Source organism: Lithobates pipiens, unplaced genomic scaffold (assembly GCF_037356315.1).
Source record: "Lithobates pipiens isolate NorthernLeopardFrog02 unplaced genomic scaffold, aLitPip1_a1.2 Scaffold_10, whole genome shotgun sequence".
Lineage (NCBI taxonomy): Eukaryota > Metazoa > Chordata > Amphibia > Anura > Ranidae > Lithobates > Lithobates pipiens.
The window spans coordinates 104,814,896-104,833,821 of NW_027507686.1; the positions used below are offsets into that span (position 1 = coordinate 104,814,896).

Sequence of the window (18,926 nt, forward strand, 5' to 3'; positions counted from 1 at the left end):
TAGAACTTTTATGGTGTGTTCTCATCCCAGGACCCCACTCTCTGCTCTCATCCCAGGACCCCACTCTCTGCTCTCATCCCAGGACCCCACTCTCTGCTGTCATCCCAGGACCCCACTCTCTGCTGTCATCCCAGGACCCCACTCTCTGCTGTCATCCCACGCCCCCCCTCTCTGCTCTCATCCCACGCCCCCCCTCTCTGCTCTCATCCCACGTCCCCCCACTCTGCTCTCATCCCAGGGGCCCCCTCTCTGCTCTCATCCCAGGGCCCCCCTCTCTGCTGTCATCCCAGGGCCCCCTTCTCTGCTGTCATCCCAGGGCCCCCTTCTCTGCTGTCATCCCAGGGCCCCCCTCTCTGCTGTCATCCCAGGGCCCCCCTCTCTGCTGTCATCCAGCCCCCACCTCTCTGCTGTCATCCCAGGACCCCCCTCTCTGCTGTCATCCCAGGACCCCCCTCTCTGCTGTCATCCCAGGACCCCCCTCTCTGCTGTCATCCCAGGACCCCCCTCTCTGCTGTCATCCCAGGACCCCCCTCTCTGCTGTCATCCCAGGACCCCCCTCTCTGCTGTCATCCCAGGACCCCCCTCTCTGCTGTCATCCCAGGACCCCCCTCTCTGCTGTCATCCCAGGACCCCCCTCTCTGCTGTCATCCCAGGACCCCCCTCTCTGCTGTCATCCCAGGACCCCCCTCTCTGCTGTCATCCCAGGGCCCCCCTCTCTGCTGTCATCCCAGGGCCCCCCTCTCTGCTGTCATCCCAGGGCCCACCTCTCTGCTGTCATCCCAGGGCCCCCCTCTCTGCTGTCATCCCAGGGCCCCCCTCTCTGCTGTCATCCCAGGGCCCCCCTCTCTGCTGTCATCCCAGGGCCCCCCTCTCTGCTGTCATCCCAGGGCCCCCCTCTCTGCTGTCATCCCAGGGCCCCCCTCTCTGCTGTCATCCCAGGGCCCCCCCTCTCTGCTGTCATCCCAGGGCCCCCCTCTCTGCTGTCATCCCAGGGCCCCCCTCTCTGCTGTCATCCCAGGGCCCCCCTCTCTGCTGTCATCCAGGGCCCCCCTCTCTGCTGTCATCCAGGGCCCCCCTCTGCTGTCATCCTAGGACCCCCCTCTCTGCTCTCATCCCACGCCCCCCCACTCTGTTGTCATCCCAGGGCCCCCCTCTCTGCTGTCATCCAGGCCCCCCTCTGCTCTCATCCCAGGACCCCACTCTCTGCTCTCATCCCACGCCCCCCCTCTCTGCTCTCATCCCAGGACCCCCCTCTCTGCTGTCATCCCAGGGCCCCCCTCTCTGCTGTCATCCCAGGGCCCCCCTCTCTGCTGTCATCCCAGGGCCCCCCTCTCTGCTGTCATCCCAGGGCCCCCCTCTCTGCTGTCATCCCAGGGCCCCCCTCTCTGCTGTCATCCCAGGGCCCCCCCTCTCTGCTGTCATCCCAGGGCCCCCCCTCTCTGCTGTCATCCCAGGGCCCCCCCCTCTCTGCTGTCATCCCAGGGCCCCCCCCTCTCTGCTGTCATCCCAGGGCCCCCCCTCTCTGCTGTCATCCCAGGGCCCCCCCCTCTCTGCTGTCATCCCAGGGCCCCCCCCTCTCTGCTGTCATCCCAGGGCCCCCCCCCTCTGCTGTCATCCCAGGTCCCCCCCCTCTCTGCTGTCATCCCAGGGCCCCCCCCCCTCTCTGCTGTCATCCCAGGGCTCCCCTCTCTGCTGTCATCCCAGGGCCCCCCTCTCTGCTGTCATCCCAGGGCTCCCCTCTCTGCTGTCATCCCAGGGCTCCCCTCTCTGCTGTCATCCCAGGGCTCCCCTCTCTGCTGTCATCCCAGGGCCCCCCTCCCTGCTGTCATCCCAGGGCCCCCCTCTCTGCTGTCATCCCAGGGCCCCCCTCTCTGCTGTCATCCCAGGCCCCCCCTCTCTGCTGTCATCCAGGGGCCCCCTCTCTGCTGTCATCCAGGGCCCCCTCTCTGCTCTCATCCCAGGGCCCCCTCTCTGCTTTCATCCCAGGACCCCCTCTCTGCTTTCATCCCAGGACCCCCCTCTCTGCTTTCATCCCAGGACCCCCCTCTCTGCTCTCATCCCAGGACCCCCCTCCTCTGCTCTCATCCCAAAATATCCCCTCTGTGCTCTCGTCCCAGGGCCCCCTCTGTGCTCTCGTCCCAAGACCCCTTCTGTGCTTTCGTCCCAGGGCCCCCTCTGTGTTCTCGTTCCAGGGCCCCCTCTGTGCTGTCATCCCAGGACCCCCTCTCTGCTGTCATCCCAGGACCCCCTCTCTGCTGTCATCCCAGGACCCCCTCTCTGCTGTCATCTCAGGACCCCCTCTCTGCTGTCATCCCAGGACCCCCCCTCTCTGCTCTCACCCCAGGACCCCCCCTCTCTGCTCTCACCCCAGGACCCCCCCTCTCTGCTCTCACCCCAGGACCCCCACTCTCTGCTGTCATCCCAGGACCCCCACTCTCTGCTGTCATCCAGGCCCCCCTCTGCTGTAATCCCAGGACCCCACTCTCTGCTCTCATCCCAGGACCCCCCTCTCTGCTCTCATCCCAGGGCCCCCCTCTCTGCTCTCATCCCAGGGCCCCCCTCTCTGCTGTCATCCCAGGGCCCCCCTCTCTGCTGTCATCCCAGGGCCCCCCTCTCTGCTGTCATCCCAGGGCCCCCCTCTCTGCTGTCATCCCAGGGCCCCCCTCTCTTCTGTCATCCAGGGCCCCCCCTCTCTGCTGTCATCCCAGGCCCCCCCTCTCTGCTGTCATCCCAGGCCCCCCCTCTCTGCTGTCATCCAGGGGCCCCCTCTCTGCTGTCATCCAGGGCCCCCCCTCTCTGCTGTCATCCAGGGGCTCCCCTCTCTGCTCTCATCCCAGGGCCCCCTCTCTGCTTTCATCCCAGGACCCCCCTCTCTGCTCTCATCCCAGGACCCCCCCCCCCCCCTCTGCTCTCATCCCAAAATATCCCCTCTGTGCTCTCGTCCCAGGGCCCCCTCCGTGCTCTCGTCCCAAGACCCCTTCTGTGCTTTCGTCCCAGGGCCCCCTCTGTGTTCTCGTTCCAGGGCCCCCTCTGTGCTGTCATCCCAGGACCCCCTCTCTGCTGTCATCTCAGGACCCCCTCTCTGCTGTCATCTCAGGACCCCCTCTCTGCTGTCATCCCAGGACCCCCCCTCTCTGCTCTCACCCCAGGACCCCCCCTCTCTGCTCTCACCCCAGGACCCCCCCTCTCTGCTCTCATCCCAGGACCCCCCCTCTCTGCTCTCATCCCAGGACCCCCGCTCTCTGCTCTCATCCCAGGGCCCCCCCCTCTCTTCTCTCATTGCAGGACCCCCTCTCTGCTCTAATCCCAGGACCCCCCTCTTTGCTCTCATCCCACACCCCCTTCTCTGCTCTCATCCCATGCCCCCCCACTCTGTTGTCATTCCAGGCCCCCCTCTGCTGTCATCCCAGGACCCCACTCTTTGCTCTCATCCAACGCCCCCCCCCTCTCTGCTCTCATCCCACGTACCCCCACTCTGCTCTCATTCCACGTACCCCCACTCTGCTCTCATCCCAGGGCCCCCCTCTCTGCTGTCATCCCAGGACCCCCCTCTCTGCTGTCATCCCAGGGCCCCCCCCCTCTCTGCTGTCATCCCAGGGCCCCCCCCCTCTCTGCTGTCATCCCAGGGCCCCCCCCCTCTCTGCTGTCATCCCAGGGCCCCCCCCCTCTCTGCTGTCATCCCAGGGCCCCCCCTCTCTGCTGTCATCCCAGGGCCCCCCCCCTCTCTGCTGTCATCCCAGGGCCCCCCCCCCCTCTGCTGTCATCCCAGGGCCCCCCCTCTCTGCTGTCATCCCAGGGCCCCCCCCTCTCTGCTGTCATCCCAGGGCCCCCCCTCTCTGCTGTCATCCCAGGGCCCCCCCTCTCTGCTGTCATCCCAGGGCTCCCCTCTCTGCTGTCATCCCAGGGCTCCCCTCTCTGCTGTCATCCCATGGCCCCCCTCTCTGCTGTCATCCAGGGCCCCCCCTCTCTGCTGTCATCCAGGGCCCCCCCTCTCTGCTGTCATCCAGGGCCCCCCCTCTCTGCTGTCATCTAGGGCCCCCTCTCTGCTGTCATCCAAGGCCCCCTCTCTGCTGTCATCCAGGGGCCCCCCTCTCTGCTGTCATCCCAGGGCCCCCCTCTCTGCTCTCATCCCAGGACCCCCCCCCTCTCTGCTCTCATCCCAGGACCCCCCCCCCCTGCTCTCATCCCAAAATATGTCCCATCTGTGCTCTCGTCCCAGGGCCCCCTCTGTGCTCTCGTCCCAGGGCCCCCTCTGTGCTCTCGTCCCAGGGCCCCCTCTGTGCTCTCGTCCCAGGGCCCCCTCTGTGCTCTCGTCCCAGGGCCCCCTCTGTGCTCTCGTCCCAGGGCCCCCTCTGTGCTCTCGTCCCAGGGCCCCCTCTGTGCTCTCGTCCCAGGGCCCCCTCTGTGCTCTCGTCCCAGGGCCCCCTCTGTGCTCTCGTCCCAGGGCCCCCTCTCTGCTCTCGTCCCAGGGCCCCCTCTCTGCTCTCGTCTCAGGACCCCCTCTCTGCTCTCGTCTCAGGACCCCCTCTCTGCTCTCGTCTCAGGACCCCCTCTCTGCTCTCGTCTCAGGACCCCCTCTCTGCTCTCGTCTCAGGACCCCCTCTCTGCTCTCGTCTCAGGACCCCCTCTCTGCTCTCGTCTCAGGACCCCCTCTCTGCTCTCGTCTCAGGACCCCCTCTCTGCTCTCGTCTCAGGACCCCCTCTCTGCTCTCGTCTCAGGACCCCCTCTCTGCTGTCATCCCAGGCCCACCTCTGTGCTGTCATCCCAGGCCCCCCTCTGTGCTGTCATCCCAGGCCCCCCTCTGTGCTGTCATCCCAGGCCCCCCTCTCTGCTGTCATCCCAGGCCCCTTTCTGCTGCCATCCCAGGACCCCTTCTCTGCTGCCATCCCAGGACCCCCTCTCTGCTGCCATCCCAGGACCCCCTCTCTGCTGCCATCCCAGGACCCCCTCTCTGCTCTCATCTCAGGACTCCCTCTCTGCTCTCATCTCAGGACTCCCTCTCTGCTCTCATCTCAGGACTCCCTCTCTGCTCTCATCTCGGGACTCCCTCTCTGCTCTCATCCCGGGACCCCCTCTCTGCTCTCATCCCAGGACCCAGGGACGTAACTATAGGGGGTGCAGCAGTTGCAACCGCAACTGGGCCCATGCAGCCCCCTCTACATATGGCCGGCAGCAGCATAGGCAGCTAAGGGTACCAGTGCAGCATGCACATGGGTGGCTGGAGCTGGAGGGTGACTAGCAGAGCTCCATGCTCGACTATCGCACTGACTGCTCTTTAGTTGTGCATTCCCCGCATGACCTGTGTCCTCGGCCGGCTCCTCAGAGTACCCCTCTCCTGCTACATGCATTGCCACTCAGTCCAATGTCTGTTCTCCCCAGCGAGAGTCCCGCCCCCCCTGAGTCTGGCCCACACTGCACTGCATACTTCTCCCGGGTAAACAAACTTTAAGCACACAGATGCAGTGCAGCCCTATGAGAGCTCCCCGGAGGACACTGCAGCCCCCCTCCTCCCCCGTCATACACAGATGATGAAAGGTCTTTCTGGGAGATATGCTGCTCACCCATCCAGCACACTGGATGGAGCCCAGGTCAACATGGATGAGTGCACGGCCTACAGCTTGGTCATGGTGAGTGAGAGGACCCCATCCCCCACACACCATTTCATACCCCCTCCATCTCCCGTTGGGGACAGGGAGCCCTTCTCACGTGGGGACAGGGACCCTCACCTCCCCTGGGGACAGGGACCCCTTCTCACCTGGGGGCAGTAACTTAATCTGCCCTGGAGAAAAGGACCTCATCTCTTCTGGGGACAGGAAACCCCATCCTGCCTAGGGACAGTCCCCCAATGGGGCACCTAAAAATTAAAAAAAAAATAATAAAAAAAACGACTGATACCAGTGGTGGAACTACAGGGCTCACAAAGGTCATACCTGTGACCACGCCCTGGAGTTCCACCGCCAGACTTGGAGGGAAGGGCCCTGGCTGGGGTTCATGGGGGCCCTTCATGGTTTCTTGCATCGGGGCCCTGAAGATTCTAGTTACGCCACTGCCAGGACCCCCTCTCTGCTGTCATCCCAGGACCCCCTCTCTGCTGTCATCCCTGGGCCCCCTCTCTGCTGTCATCCCTGGGCCCCCTCTCTGCTGTCATCCCTGGGCCCCCTCTCTGCTGTCATCCCTGGGCCCCCTCTCTGCTGTCATCCCTGGGCCCCCTCTCTGCTGTCATCCCTGGGCCCCCTCTCTGCTGTCATCCCTGGGCCCCCTCTCTGCTGTCATCCCTGGGCCCCCTCTCTGCTGTCATCCCTGGGCCCCCTCTCTGCTGTCATCCCTGGGCCCCCTCTCTGCTGTCATCCCTGGGCCCCCTCTCTGCTGTCATCCCTGGACCCCCTCTCTGCTGTCATCCCAGGACCCCCTCTCTGCTGTCATCCCAGGACCCCCTCTCTGCTATCATCCCAGGACCCCCTCTCTGCTGTCATCCCAGGACCCCCTCTCTGCTGTCATCCCAGGACCCCCTCTCTGCTGTCATCCCAGGACCCCCTCTCTGCTGTCATCACAGGACCCCCTCTCTGCTGTCATCACAGGACCCCTTTTCTGCTCTCATCACAGGACCCCTTTTCTGCTCTCATCACAGGACCCCCTCTCTGCTGTCATCGCAGGCCCCCCACTCTGCTGTCATCGCAGGCCCCCCTCTCTGCGGTCATCCCTGGGTTCCCTTTCTGCTCTCATCCCAGGACCCCCTCTCTGATCTCTTCTCAGGACCCTCTCTCTGCTGTCATCCCAGGCACCCCTCTCTGATGTCATCCCTGGGCCCCTTTTCTGCTCTCATCTCAGGACCCCCTCTCTGCTGTCATTCCTGGGCCCCCTTTCTTCTGTCATCTCAGGACCCCCTCTCTGCTCTCATCCCAGGGCCCCCTCTCTGCTCTCATCCCAGGGCCCCCTCTCTGCTCTCATCCCAGGGCCCCCTCTCTGCTCTCATCCCAGGGCCCCCTCTCTGCTCTCATCCCAGGGCCCCCTCTCTGCTCTCATCCCAGGGCCCCCTCTCTGCTCTCATCCCAGGGGCCCATCTCTGTCCTTATCTCAGGAGTCCATTTACATTCACACTTTGGGGGTGGTAAAACCTCATAGTTGAGCCCTCTTTTTTTCTCACCCCTAACCACACCCCTTTTAACTGTAGTGGCCAGGGGTTTACACATGTTGCATTTGCAGTGGGAATTATACACCCTGTCTCACTTAGCCGGTGTAGTGCCTGCCAAGCGTAACCCATTTAAGTGAATGGGGCTGCTCTGCAAAAGGCTGTGCAACCTTGTGCAGTACAGCGAAAAAAAAGGTTAAGATTTGTATTGCCTTCTCATCACCTGCTTTAACCGCTTGGATCCCACACTAGCATACTGCAACTTCATGCATTGCACAAAGTTGCAAGGTGTTTGCAGAGTGGCCCTATTTACTTAAATGGGTCACAGTCACCCACCAAAAGCAACAGGAGGTATAATTCCTGCTGCAGCATGTGTACATCCTTAGCTGCAGCCACTGTAGCTAAAGGGGGAAGGGACAAACGTATATGTAATGTGGGCACAGTGCAATAAGTAGGTGGTGTTTTGTGTGGCTTGCGTATGGACAGGGACACAGGGGGCCCCATGATCTCCTATTGCCTGGGGGCCCCATAAGTTGTCAGTCCGCCCCCGCCTGGAAGGCATGCAAGTATACACCAGGCTTGCTCTTTACTCCCTCTAGTGGCGGAAACCAGGTAAGACATACAACTACTCTGAAGAAAATCCATAATATGTAATATATATATGATTAACTTCACTTACCTGTCCCCGCCGCAGGAACGTCTGAGAACAGACAGATTCCAGCCTTCACCCATCATGGCGGGTAGGGCTGTGACAAACCTTCAGGGTTTTATGGGTTCCCTCTTCCCTGGACCTGTAAAAGACTCTGCCAGAACTTTTGTGCAACTGTCTTGATAGTACACCAAGCCTGGTTTTCCCAGAGCCCAGTCCTCCAAGGAGAGAATTACAGACAAAACCTTGTTTCTTTGGCTAATGAGGCCCGGGTACCATACCATCTTGGGAGTCAAAATATCGGCCCGAAATATGGATCTGGTCAGCATAGCCCCTAAGCCCCCGCAGGGACCTGAATAGAGCTCTCTTCATAGCACATGTTTTACGTGACGAACCACCTTAGACACTGGTGAAAAAACTGAGGTGCTCCCCAATTGGGAGGGGTTATATAGGGGAGGAATTCTCCTTAATTGGGGTTAACCAGCTTCCAATCACCGAAGGTACCTATCTAACCCACTATGTAATGAAGGCTCTGTGTCCCGTGATGTATGAACAAGAAATAACAATATTCAGAATCACTGGTTTTGACAATCTGTATACTTTGAAGTGCAAAAGTGGGATTTGGGGTCTTTTAGACCCTCGATCCCTCCATAAAGAGTACCTGTCACCACCTATTGTCACAAGGGATGTTTACATTCCTTTAGACAGCAATAAAAGCGATAAGAATTTATTTTTTAAAGTGACAAAGAAAAAAAAAAACACAATTTTAAAGTGCCCCCTGTCCTTGCGAGCTCACGCAGCAAAGAAACCGTATGTGTAAGTCACGCCTGCATATGTAAACGGTGTTCAAATCACACATGTGAGGTATTGCCACGTTCGTTAGAGCGAGAGCAATAATTCTAGTAAAAGACCTCCTCTAACTAACCTGGTAACCGTAAAATTTTTTAAAACATTGCCTATGGAAATTTTAGGTACACTAGTTTTTTGCCATGCCACGAGTGTGCACAATTTAAAAGCATGACATGTTAGGTATCTATTTACATCGGCATAACATCTTTCACATTATACAAAAACAATTGTGTTAACTTTACTGTTTCATTTTTTAAAAATTCATGCAAGTTTATTTTTTTCCCAAAAAAGCATGTTTGAAAGACAGCTGTGCACATACCGTGTGACATAAAACGTTGCAACAATCACCAATTTATTATCTAGGAGAATTTTATATATATATATATATATATATATATATATATATATATATATATATATATATATATATATATATATTTCTTGATCATACATCACGGGACACAGGAGCTCATTACATACTGGGTTATATAGGCACCTCTGGTGATTGGACACTGGTTAACCCCAATTAAGGAGAGTTTTTTCACCAGTGTCTATGGTGGTTGGTCACGTAAAACATGTGCTATGAAGAGAGCTCTGTGCAGGTCCCTGTGGGGGCCTAAGGGCTACAACTAACCGGATCCATATCTCGGGCCGATATTTTGACTCCCAAGATGAAATGGTACCCAGGCCTCGTCATCCGAAGAAACAAGGTTTGGCCTGTAAGTCCTCTCCTATTGGAAGACTGGGCTCTGGGAAAACCAGACTTGGTGTACTATTTACATAGTGGAACGAATGTTTCTGGCAGAGTCTTTTACAAGGTCCAGGTAGGAGGTTCTTCTGAGAAAGAACCCCAAAAAAACCTGAAAGGTTGGCACAACTCTGCCTGCCGTGATGGGTGAAGGCTGGAATCTGTCTGTTTTCAGCAATTCCTGCGACGAGGACAGGTAAGGGAAGTTAATCCTATATAAATTATATTATGGATTTCTTCATTGAGTAGTAGTATGTCTTACCTGGTTTCCACCACTAGAGGGAGTAAGAGCAGCCTGATGCATACTTACATGCCTTTCAGTACACACGCTCAGTGAAGCCTGGTTCTCCAGATGTCTCACGTCTCCACTGCAATCCCTGCCACAATAAAGGTAAAACAGGGGTCCCACGTAGTCTGGGGGTCCCACACAGCTCCAATGGCGATTCCTTTCCCCCCTGGATACCGGCGGTCCTCGTGCACGTGCGCGCGCACATGCACGTGTGCCGAGCGCGCTCCCGGGCTAATGGAGGAGGGGGGAGTGTGGTTGCAAGCCGTGCACGTCGGTGTGCATGGCGCTGTACTGCGCAGGCGCGAGGCAGCAGTTTTAAAAAGCCCAGAGCGTCAGGGGGCTGTAAGTGGAGACACAGGAGCTGTGGGCAGTAAGCATCCCAAGGGATTGGATCCAGGCAAACCTTAGACACCTACTCAGCATCAGGTTGTGCAGTTTAAGCATATATATTTATTGTGAGACTTTAAGCACAACAGTGATTGCACTTTGTACTAGTACCTCTGCTTGTAGCTTAGGACTATGTCTCCTCATAAGAGGGTCTCAGGGGGAGGTAACAAGGGCACTGGTAAATCACCGCCTAGGTCCAGGGATTCTAAAAATACCTGTAAGTTACCATCCCCCCCTGCAAGACTGGAGCCAGCCTCACAGGATGAGTCAGTGCCCCTGTCAGGTTTTGCAGCCTCTCCTAATGTCTCAGCCCCGATATACGTCACTGAGGACTCCCTTAGGGCTACATTGGAGGGTTTTGAAGGGAGAATCATTAATTTTATTTCAGCTTCCCTCCCTGAAAGATAGCAGGAAAAGGGGTAGATCCCCTCCCTCTGCTGAGATTCCTCTTTCAGATGACACTTCTGACAATGAGGAGAGATCCCTATCTTGGGACAGGGATCTGGAGCAGTCGGATGAATCAGAGGAAGAGGAGAGAGTTCCCTCCTCCCAGGCGCTTAGAAAACAGGTGCAGTATTATACTGAGTTGGTGCCTACCACATACAGAATGCCTGCTGCTGAGGTCGCTACATCCTCTGTTTCCTCCCTGGGAGTCAGGTAAGTCCCACAGACTGCTTTTTCCTTTCCAATTCATCCCTTAATGGATAAATTGTTGTATGAGGATTGGGGACATCCCGATAAACTGTTTGCTCCTCCTAAAAGGTTTTCTATGCATTATCCTTTGGATGAAAGTTTCACCAAGAAATGGGGGGTCCCATCTGTCGATGCGGCTGTTTCTTGCGTGAATAAAAACCTGACCTGTCCTTTGGATAATGCTCAGGTATTTAAACATCTCAATACAGTGCAGTTACACCCCCTTCCTGACCGGACCAATTTTCAGCTTTCAGCGCTCTCACAGTTTGAATGACAATTACTCAGTCATCCAACACTGTATCCATATGAAACTTGCGTCCTTTTTTCCACACAAATAGAGCTTTCTTTTAGTGGTATTTAATCACTAGTGGGTTTTTTATTTTTTGTGCTATAAATAAAATAAAATGTAAATTTTGTGAAAAAAATGCCTTTTTCTTTGTTTCTGGCATAAATTTTTGCTAATTAGTAATTTTTCTTCATAAATTTTGGCCAAAATTTATACTGCTACATATCTTTGGTAAAAATAACCCACATTAGTATATATTATTTGGTCTTTGTGAAAGTTATAGAGTCTACAAACTATGGTGCCAATCACTGAAAATTGATCATTTCTGATCAGGCCTTCGGTACATCAGGTGTACCTCATTTCAGGAGACACTAACAAGTCAGGAAAGTACAAATACCCCCCAAATACCCCTTTTTACAAAGTAGACATTCCAAGGTATTAAGTAAGTAGCATGGTGAGTTTTTTTAAGTTGTCATTTTTTCCCTCAATTCTTTGCAAAATGAAGATTTTTTTTTATTATTATTTTCTTTTTTTTTTATTTATACTTATTGTCATTATCAGGTTATTTCTCACACACAGCATATGCATACAACAAATTACACCCCAAAATACATTCTGCTACTCTTCTCGAGTATGGCGATACCACATGTGTGAGACTTTACACCAACATTGAAGTAGTACCTTCAGACATTCTACGAGCAAAAATGACGCATCTCATTTCTCAACCACCTATTACACTTTTAAAGGCCCTGGAGTACTAGGACAATGGAATTTCCCATAAAATGACCCAATTTTGAAAAGCAAACACCCCAACGTATAATCTGTGAGGCATAATGAGTCTTTTGAATGGTTAATTTTTTTCCAGAAGTTTTTGGAATATGTGGAAAAAAATTAAAACGCATTTTTTTTTTACACAAAATTGTCAATTTATAAGATATTTCTAACACATAGCATGTATATAGCAAAAATTACACCCCAAAATACATTCTGCTACTCCTTCCGAGTATGGCGATACCACATGTGTAGGACTTTTACACAGCCTGGCCACATAGAGAGGCCGAACATTGAAGTAGTACGTTCAGGCGTTCTAGGAGCATAAATGACACATCTCATTTCATTCCTACCTATCACACTTTTGAAAGTCCTGGACCACCAGGACAGTGAAATTACCCACAAAATGACCCCATTTTGGAAAGCAAACACCCCAACGTATATTCTATGAGACATGGGCTGCAAATAGGTACTCGGGTACTCTGATGGCCTGGTGACAGGTACTCGGGTACTCTGATGGCCTGGTGACAGGTACTCGGGTACTCTGATGGCCTGGTGACAGGTACTCGGGTACTCTGATGGCCTGGTGACAGGTACTCGGGTACTCTGATGGCCTGGTGACAGGTACTCGGGTACTCTGATGGCCTGGTGACAGGTACCCTGATGGCTTGGTGACTTGGTACTCTGAAGGGCGGTGACATGTACTCATATGGACTGTGACAGGTACTCGGATACTCAGATGAACTGGTGACAGGTACTCGGGTACTCGGATGAACCGTGACAGGTACTCGGGTACTTTGATGGGCTGTGACAGCTACTCGGGTACTCGGATGAACCGTGACAGGTACTCGGGTACCCAGATGGGCCGTGACAGGTACTCGGGTACCCAGATGGGCCGTGACAGGTACTCGGGTACCCAGATGGGCCGGGACAGGTACTCGGGTACCCAGATGGGCCGGGACAGGTACTCGGGTACTCTGATGGGCCGGGACAGGTACTCGGGTACTCTGATGGGCCGGGACAGGTACTCGGGTACTCTGATGGGCCGGGACAGGTACTCGGGTACTCTGATGGGCCGGGACAGGTACTCGGGTACTCTGATGGGCCGGGACAGGTACTCGGGTACTCTCATGGGCCGGGACAGGTACTCGGGTACTCTCATGGGCCGGGACAGGTACTCGGGTACTCTCATGGGCCGGGACAGGTACTCGGGTACTCTCATGGGCCGGGACAGGTACTCGGGTACTCTGATGGGCCGGGACAGGTACTCGGGTACTCTGATGGGCCGGGACAGGTACTCGGGTACTCTGATGGGCCGTGACAGGTACTCGGGTACTCTGATGGGCCGTGACAGGTACTCGGGTACTCTGATGGGCTGTGACAGGTACTCGGGTACTCTGATGGGCTGTGACAGGTACTCTGGACTGTGATTGACAGGTACTATGAGGGGTGGTGACAGGTCCTCTTTATTGGAGGGGGGCAATCAGTATGATTGTGTACACTGTAGGCGGTAACGAGATGTTACCGCAATCTCCTCCTCACACACGATCGGTGTGTGAGGAGGAGAACCCGGTAATATCTCGTTACCGCGGTTTGTTTACATTTTAGTGATCGGCTGTGAAAGGATCACAGCCGATCACGTGGGTAAACAGCCAGCCAATGGCTGTTTACCAGCGTCAGTGACGAGCAGTGTTCTCGGGGGAACACGCCGCCACTGACGTGCATGCGCAGCACGCTCACGATCGCGTGCATGTGCCGTGCACAGTCGGGGTGTGACCATCTGTGATCACGTGGTAAACAGCCATAACCAATGGCTGTTCACCCCCTTCGGTGGTGAGCGGTGTCTCCGTGACACGCCGCCACCGAAGAAACAGGGATGCGCGCGCACGATCGCGCGCATTCCCTGTTTAAAATGGGAGGTCGTCATATGACGGCCTCCCGCCACAATAGGTGCGCCGCCTGGCTGTCATTTGACAGCCGGCAGTCAGCATCTAGTTAAAGATCCAACTGATAAGAAGCTGGAAACATTATTAAAAGCCTCCTTTTCCATGACTGGCGCTGTAGTGCAACCTACAGTCGCAGCTGTGGGGTTGTGTCAGTTCCTCAAGGAACAGGTTAAGCAGATGCTTGGCCTCCTTCCCAGTGAGGAAGTGGAGAATTATGCAGAAATACCTCAAATTCTGTGTTTCATGATTGATGCGATTTTGGATTCTGTCCAACAAGCATCTCATTTGTCTCTCCTGTTGGTACATATGTGAAGGGCCCTATGGCTAAAGAATTGGGCAGCTGAGCTATCATGCAAGAAACATTTGATTGGGTTCCCGTTTAAAGGGGAACGTTTGTTTGGAGAAGAATTAGACAAATTCGTCCAAAAAATTTCAGGGGGTAAATCTACTCTCCTTCCAGTCAAAAGGAGCAAACGTCCATCATTTAGGCGTTCTCTCTCTCCCGGAGCATCAAGCTCTAAGCAGTGGCGACGGCCTTCTCAACCCTCCTCTACAGGAAAGGCTCAAGGCTGGGCCCAGGGGCAGAAGAAATCCTGGGGGCAAAAGCCTGCCAAGCAGAGCCCAAAAGCTTCCTTGTGAAGGGGCGCCCCCGCTCGGCCGAGTGGGGGGAAGACTCCTGCAGTTTGCGGAAGCCTGGCGGGAAGAGATCCAGGACAAGTGGGTGATCTCTTCGGTATCTCTGGGCTACAAGCTAGAGTTTCAGGAGATTCCACCTTCTCGCTTTCTAAGGTCAAGGATCCCCAAGGATCCAGTAAAGCAAAAACCGCTATTTCTGGCCTTAGATCACTTACTATCCCAGGGGGTGATAGTAGAAGTGGACCCAAAAGAACAGGGTTCAGGGTTTTACTCGAATCTCTTCACCGTTCCGAAGCCAAATGGAAGTGTCAGACCTATCCTGGATCTGAAGGATCTGAACCGGTTTTTACGCATCCGGTCCTTCCGAATGCAGTCAATTCGCACTGTGGTCTCCTCCTTGCAAGGGGGAGAGTTTATGGCATCAATAGACATCAAGGATGCATATCTTCATGTGACAATTTTTCCCGCACACCAAAAGTATCTAAGGTTCGCGGTAGAGCGGCGCCATTTTCAATTTGCCACTCGGGCTCGCTACGGCCCTCGAGTCTTTACAAAGATTCTGGACCCTCTCTTGGCAAACCTAAGAGCTCAAGGTATAGCCGTCATGGCTTATCTAGATGATTTGCTTCTCATGGAGAAAACAGTAGCGCTCCTGAACCACAGTGTTACCAGAACGCTAGAACACCTGGAACGCCTAGGTTGGATTATAAACCTAGAACTACAGCTACCAGGCTGTAGGGACGACTGTAGGTATGCTTATCGACACCGCTCAGGACAAGGTGTAGGTATGCTTATCGACACCGCTCAGGGCAAAGTGTTTCTTCCAAGGCCAAAAGCCTTGGCCATTGGGGATCTGGTGTGCCTAATTCTGGGCAGATCTTCCCCCATTCGGGTTTTGCATGAGACTGTTAGGGAAAATGGTCGCCTCCTTCGAGGCTGTTCCATTCGCCCAGTTCCACTCAAGGCCTCTGCAAAGATGCATCCTTGCAGCTTAGAACAGGAAGCTCCAGTCCTTGGATCTTCCTATGCGTCTATCCCCAGGGACACGCAAGAGTCTCGTCTTGTGGTTACAAACCGAGAATTTGCTGAAAGGAAAAACTTTTCTTCCTCTTCCATGGAAGATTATTATGACAGATGCCAGCCTGACAGGCTGGGGAGCAGTGTTGGAGGAGATGTGCTCGCAGGGGAAATGGTCTGCGATCGAGAAGCTATTGCCCATAAATGTCTTGGAGATCCGGGCAGTTTATATGGCTCTCATAAACTGGTCTTTCAGACTACGGGGTCTCCTTGTTCGGGTTCAGTTCGACAATGCCACAGCAGTGGCCTATATCAATCACCAGGGCGGTACCAGGAGTCTGGTTACGCAAAAAGAGGTGAATCGCATACTTGTCTGGGCAGAAAAGCATGTTTCATGCCTTTCTGCAGTCTTCATTCCAGGAGTGGAAAATTGGCAGGCGGATTTTCTGAGCTGCCAGCAGTTGTGCTCAGGAGAATGGGCTCTGCACCCCGAAGTGTTTTGGAACATATGTCGCAGGTGGGGTACTCCAGACGTAGATCTGTTTGCGTCCAGGTTCAACAGAAAACTGGACAAATTCGTGTCAAGAACAAGAGATGCACTTGCTCAGGGGTCAGATGCTCTGACAGTTCCCTGGGATCAGTACAATCTAATTTATGCCTTCCCCCCGTGCCCACTTCTGTCGCGGTTCCTGGGAGGAGTCAAGAGGGAGACAAAGTCGGTTCTTTTGGTAGCCCCGGCTTGGCCCAGGCGACCGTGGTACGCAGACATCATGAAGTTGGCAGTAGGCAGGCCGTGGATCCTCCCTCTCCGACCAGATCTGCTCTCACAGGGTTCAATTTACCATCCTGCTTTACACAGTCTAAATTTGACGGTTTGGCTGCCGAGACCCACATTCTGAGAGACCGTGGGCTTTCGGGGCCAGTCCTTTCTTCTCTGGTAAATGCCAGAAAGCCGGCCTCCAGGCTTATTTACTACAAAATCTGGAGGGCATATGTTTCCTGGTGTGAACTCAGGGAATGGCATCCTAGAAAGCATGTCATTAGCAGGATCTTGGCCTTCCTCCAGTCAGGCCTAGAAATGAATTTGACCGTAAGCACTATCAAGGTGCAGATTTTGGTCTTGTCAGTGTTTTTTCAGAAGCCACTTGCATCGCATTCCCTGGTGCGGACTTTCATCCAGGGGGCTATGCAGATAAGGCTGCCAGTCAAACCTCCGGTATGCCCATGGGATCTGAATTTGGTTCTCTCGGCTTTGCAGGGGCAACCTTTTGAACCTTTGCATCTGGCTTCGTTAGTTCTTTTGACTAAAAAATTGGTTTTCTTGGTAGCCATATCCACGGCTAGAAGAGTGTCAGAACTAGCAGCTCTCTCCAGCAAAGAGCTGTATCTAATTATTCATAAGGACCGGGTGGTTATGCGTCCCAACAGGTCCTTTCTGCCTAAGGTGGTTTCAGGATTCCATTTGAATCAAGATGTAATCCTACCATCTTTTTTTCCGGACCCACAGTCCGCAGAAGAAGAATCTTTGCACACTTTGGATGTGGTTAGGGCAATCAATATCTATCTTCAAGCAACTGCTCAGATAAGTAAAACTGATTGGCCTCCCTGGCTCAGATCTGTAAGGCTGCAACTTGGTCATCAGTCCACACATTCACCAGATTCTATCAGGTGGATGTCAGAGGGCAAGAGGATATCGCCTTTGGGCGCAGTGTGCTGTAGGCTGCAGTTTAGGTCCTCCGGTCCATGGCGGTCTATAATTATGATCTGTGTCTCCCAACCCTCAATCTGAGCATTGCTTTGGGACATCCCACTATGTATTGAGCTCCTGTGTCCCGTGATGTATGATCAAGAAAATAGGATTTTTATATACAGCTTACCTGTAAACTCCTTTTCTTGAGAGTACATCGCGGGACACAGGGCTCCCGCCCCTCTTGGGTTTTACGTGGTTTCCTATTGCTTTGCTACAAAACTGAGGTGCCTCCCATATGGGAGGGGTTATATAGGGGAGGAATTCTCCTTAATTGGGGTTAACCAGTGTCCAATCCCCAGAGGTGCCTATATAACCCACTATGTAATGAGCTCCTGTGTCCCGTGATGTACTCTCAAGAAAAGGATTTTACAGGTAAGCTGTATATAAAAATCCTATTATATATATATATATATATATATATATATATATATATATATGTTTGTGGGTTCTAAGTAATTTTCTAGCAAAAAATATGGATTTGAACTTCTAAGCAACAAATGTCAGAAATAGGCTTCGGCATGAAAAGGGATAAACAAGCCCCTAAGAATTTATGTTCACTTTGTTGGGTTATAATAGCCTACAGCAACTAAGAATGGATAGGAATGTCAAGGGAGATGCCATGTTTGAACACTTTTACTAGATTGTCTATTATATTTGAGTGCCTGAGAGGTAGAAACTTAGGAGGGGTTAGGCATCCTTGAAGTAAAATATCTAATTTTGGGTGGAACTCCACTTTAATGAATCTCTTGGGCAGGAATCTAGCAATGTTGGATTACCTTTAGAGGTAATAATGTTGGCTATCGGTTGCTACAAAATCTCTGTGCAGAAAGACTAAAGTACTTCAGCATGCATGCATGCACTACATATGCTGGGTAGCCAAATTGTAAGTTACTGTATAGTGAAGCGTGGGGTTGTGCTTTTGTGCATGAACAAATGTCTGTCATTTCCAGTGAAACTTAGGTCATCTATTGCCATTTTATGCCTATTATGCCACGTACACACGATCAGACTATCCAGGGGACTTAGTCTGGGGACAAAGCGGCAGAAAGTCAGCCGGACTTTCCGAATGAGCGGACCAGCCCACACACAACCGGACTTTTCCAGTGGACTAGGTCCGCCGGACTATGGCAGGAGTCCGCCGTACTTTTGAAAATGAATGGACTTACCCACACATGGAGGAAAGTCCTTTAATTTTGAACGCGGCTCCAGGTAGCCGGGACTAGCGAAGGAAGTCAATGTTGCCACCTTCGCACTTAAAGGGGAAGCCGGAACCCACACACGGGCGGATTGTCCGGCGGACTCTGGTCCGCCGGACCAAGTCCACTGGATAGTTTGATCGTGTGCACGTGACATTAATCTGACTTTAATGTTTTGTGTTTATAAATCTTCTGAAATGTGCAATCTGGTATTTTTCTAAGTGAATTTTGATCAATAAATTTCAGACTTCTGTAAATGGAGAAGTTTGGAGACAAGCATGAATGTGCCATTATTGTATTTCCAGAGCCAGTTTGCTTTCAAAAGTGGTAAAAATTGTAAAGTTAATTTAGTTATAAATATTGGTCTGAATCTACAGGCTATATACAGTATATTGACTATGAATGTTGGTCTGATTTGGACAATCTTCAGTGCTACCGATCTTGTTTTGATTATCTTTAGGATTTGCTCTAATGCTTTAAGTGGTTTTCACTACTGAAAAACTTATAAACCTCATAAGTAATAAGAATTTCAACTGTCACAAAACCATAGCTTTTATTTCACAAGAGGCACATCCTATT

At 53.2% G+C, this 18,926-nt stretch overlaps 1 protein-coding gene across 1 annotated transcript in view; it reads right to left on the bottom strand.

The window, feature by feature from the left end:
- The window catches only part of LOC143933943 (spectrin beta chain, non-erythrocytic 1-like), a gene marked incomplete in the record, with an annotated part of 1,131,488 nt that overhangs the window by 739,514 nt on the left and 373,048 nt on the right, over positions 1-18,926 (bottom strand).